The following is a 3,861-nucleotide window of genomic DNA, read 5'->3' as shown; positions in this document are numbered from 1 at the left end:
CACAGCCCATCTTGTTTCAGGAAAGATTTAATGAGGGCAGTTAAGGGCTCATGACTTTCTGTCCCTGACTCATCCTACCTCAGCTTCAGACCCTTTAAAGATTGTGTTAGTCAGGCTTTTCATCACTGTCACAAAATACTTCACATAAACAACCTGAGGAAGGAAAGGTATATTTGGGCTCACAGTTTCAGTCCATGCTTGGCTGGCTCCCTTACTGTGGGCCTGAGTCGAGGTTGAACATCATGAAAATAGGAGCATGTGGAGGCCATTTACCTCACAACAGCCAGGAAGCAGAGAGAGACAGGAGCAAGATACAGCCCCCACGGCCCTCAGTGGCCTACTTCCTCCATCTAGGTCCTACCTTCTACAGTTTCCAGAACCTTCCAAAACTGCACCACCAGCTGGGTAACAAGCCTTCCTTACATGAGCCTTTTGGATAAACACTTTGTATCCAAACCATAATAAAGACGTAAAAGAATGAGAGAAGAAAGGCCAAGAAATAGAAAAGGAGATGGGAGACTTTTTTAAAAGAAGAGGGAGGAGGATAAGAAGGTAATTAAGAAAGAAGGAGAGGGAAGCCAATGAGCCAGTTGTGACCTAGTGGCTTAATGATATCAAGACTGGTTCAGTGAAATCTGTGATGCTCTGGGCTTTCCCCTTATGAGCCGAGGTGGTTTCCATGATTTCATTAATATTTATGTCCTCACTCAAAAACATTCAAAGACTTGAAGTGAAGGAAGGGGCGCAGGGCAGTTTCTTTCTTCTCCTGTATCTTTTCTCAATTGGGTGAAGTGACATACATCTGTAACCCTAGCACTCAGGAGGGTGAGACAGGAGAATCATGAGTTTGAGGCCAGCCTGGACTACATAGCAAGATCCTGTCTCAAAAAAAAAAAAAAAAATAACCCAATAATTCCATTTACAATAACATAAAAAATAAAATAAAATACTTAGTAAGTGCCTATGACTGTAGCTCAATGGTAAAATGCTTGACTAGCATGCAAAAGGCCCAGCACTTACAAAAAATAAAACAAAGTACTTAGGGATGCTGGCAGTCTCCACAGAAAAAGGAACATTGCACTTGACAGGCCAGAGAAGATAGAGCTGGAAGAGGGGAAAGCAGGCAGCAGATTTAATATCCATCAATATTAGCTGCCCATGATTGAAGAACTCCAGCTGATTGTGAATAAGAGCCAAACCTCCAGTGGCTACAGGCACAGAGGAATGAACTAAATGCAAAAATTTGCTTGCTGCAAAAGGAGCTGTAGCTACTGTAGAAACAAGCTCCTACAAGGGAGAAGTAGTCTTGGCCATGGATAAGAAGAAAGAATTGGTCAAGGTACAACCTGAGAGCAAGTTTGTTATAGATGTGGACAAGAACATTGACACCAATGACATGACACCATGACACCCAATTGTCAAGTGACTTTAAGAAACAACAGCTACACTCTGCTTAAGATCCTACTCAACAAGGGGGAAACCCTGGTGTCACTGATGATGGTGGAGAAGGTGCCAGAGTCAACTTATGGAGATGATTAGTAAGTGAGCTGGACAAGAAGATTAAGATCAAAGAAGTGCTTGAGGGCTGGTGAAATGGCTCAAGTGCTAGAGCTCCTGCCTAGAAAGCATGAGGCCTGAGGTTTATACCCCAGTACTGCAAAAAAAAACAAAAGAAAAAGAGAGAGACAGAGACAGAGAGAGAGAGAGAGAGAGAGAGAAGTGATTGAGCTACCCGTGCACCCCAAGCTCTTTGAGGCACTAGGCATTGCACAGCCCAAGGGAGTGCTACTGTATGGACCCCCAGGCACTAGAAAGACCTTGTTGCCAGGGCTGTGGCCCATCATACAGACCATACCTTTACTTGTGTCTCCAGCTCTGAATTGGTACAAAAAGGGGAAAGAATGATGAGGGAGCTGTTTGTCATCTATCATCTTCATGGATGAAATAGATGTCATTGGTTACTCATGGCTGGAGGAGGGCTCTGGAGGGGATAGTGGAGTTCAACACACAATGCTGGAGCCACTCAACTAGCTGGATGGCTTTGAAGCCACCAATCCTATTAATAGGATTGATAACCTAGACTCTGCCTGCTTTGCCCAGGGTGGATCAGCAGAGAAATTGAATGCCCATCCCCAATGAGGAGGCCCAGCTGGACTTTTTGAAGAACCACTCTTGGAAAATGAACCTGACCCCGGGGAACAACCTGAGAAAAATCACCGAGCTGATGCTAGGAGCATCAAGGCCTTAAGTAGAGGGTGTGTGCACAGGCCAGCATGTATGCCCTGCAAGAACAGTGTGTCTGTGTCACCCAGGAGGACTTTGAGATGGCAGCAGCCAAGGTCAGGCAGAAACTTTGGAAGTGAGTGGATATCCTTTGTACAGATCCCTAAAAATAATAATATAATAATAAAATACTTAGGAGGAAATTTAACCAAGGAAATGAAAGATCTTTATACTGAAAACTATAGGACATTGATGAAAGAAATTAAAGATGATAGAAATAAATGGAAAAAATATCAGCTGAGATTATCTTCTTAATTTTTTTCAGTTTTTGTTAACAGCTAGAAAATACTACTGACTTTTGTAAGTTGATTCTGTATCCTCCAAGTACTAAATATGTTTATCAGTTCTAATACTTTTTGGTAGCGTCTTTAGAGTTTTCTATACATAGATCATGTCTCCACTACACAGAGATAATTTCACTTCATCCTTTCCTATTTATTTGGAAGCATTTTATCCTATTTGGATCACCCAACACAATCTACAGATTCAATATAATTTCTATCAAAATTCCAATGTCATTCTTTACAGAGATAGAAAAAAACTGATATGACAAAAGACTCCAAATGTCCAAAGGAATCTAACCCAAAAGAACAAAGCTGGAGGCATCACACTAGCAGATTTCACATCTATATCTATACATAATATATATAAATATATTATTATATATAATAGTTTTATTATATAACTATAATATATATCTATATCTATCATAAAACTATAATATTCACCCAAGAGAGATAGCATGGTACTGGTGTAAAAACAGACATACCAATCAATAGAATTGGATAGCAAGCCCAGAGTAAACCCACACATCTTCAGTCTACTGATTTTCCACAAAGGTACCAAGAACACAAAATGGGGAAAAGGACAGTCTCTTCAATAAATGATACTGGGAAAACTGGAAGTCAACATACAGAGTGAAAATGGGCCTTATTTCACCCTTTATACAATAAATTAACTCAAAAATGTATTAAAGACTTAAACATAAGACCTAAAATTATAAAACTGCTAGAAGAAAATATAGGGGAAAACTGCATGACATTGATCTGGTCAGAGATGAGACAAATGGGGGGACCTGACTCTCCCTAGGGCACTGGGGCAGGGAGTGAGCACTGTTAAACATTGTTAAGTGCTGTTGAGAACGTGAGTTTTGTGTCAAGCTGTCTTTAAGTCTTTATTGTAAGCACCATATGGCAGCAGGCTGTTCCGACTGTTGAATGACAGCAGATAGACCCTTCCCTTACACCTGGAAGCCCTGAGTTGGGGACTGTCAGCTGAGCAACCCCTTCTCTGGCAATTCACTGGACTGCCATTATGAGTCTGGCTGTTTTGGACCCTGCAATCATTCTGAGAACACTCCAGCTGCAAGGACCACAGAAGCAGCAACTCTGACTCCTGAAGACCTTGTTTCAGTCATGAATGCTCCAGATAATCTGCACTAGCCTCAGAAGGCAACACTCTAGGCAAGACAAGCTTCAGTGAACTTTAGATGACCCTGTGGCTATTCTTACTCCAGACAGGATGGGGAGTACCTCCTCAGGAACTCAGCAAGAAGGCAGTGATGAGTGGAGCTGGAAG

The 3,861-nt window shown here is 41.7% G+C and overlaps 1 pseudogene; it reads left to right on the top strand.

Annotated features, from left to right (window-relative positions):
* The first annotated feature begins 256 nt into the window (after positions 1–256).
* Positions 257–2,363, top strand: LOC109697141 (26S proteasome regulatory subunit 8 pseudogene; annotated as a pseudogene).
* Positions 2,364–3,861: the final 1,498 nt, after the last annotated feature.

The sequence above is a fragment of the Castor canadensis genome, chromosome 11 (assembly GCF_047511655.1).
Source record: "Castor canadensis chromosome 11, mCasCan1.hap1v2, whole genome shotgun sequence".
Lineage (NCBI taxonomy): Eukaryota > Metazoa > Chordata > Mammalia > Rodentia > Castoridae > Castor > Castor canadensis.
This window is presented reverse-complemented; position numbering and strand designations above follow the sequence as displayed.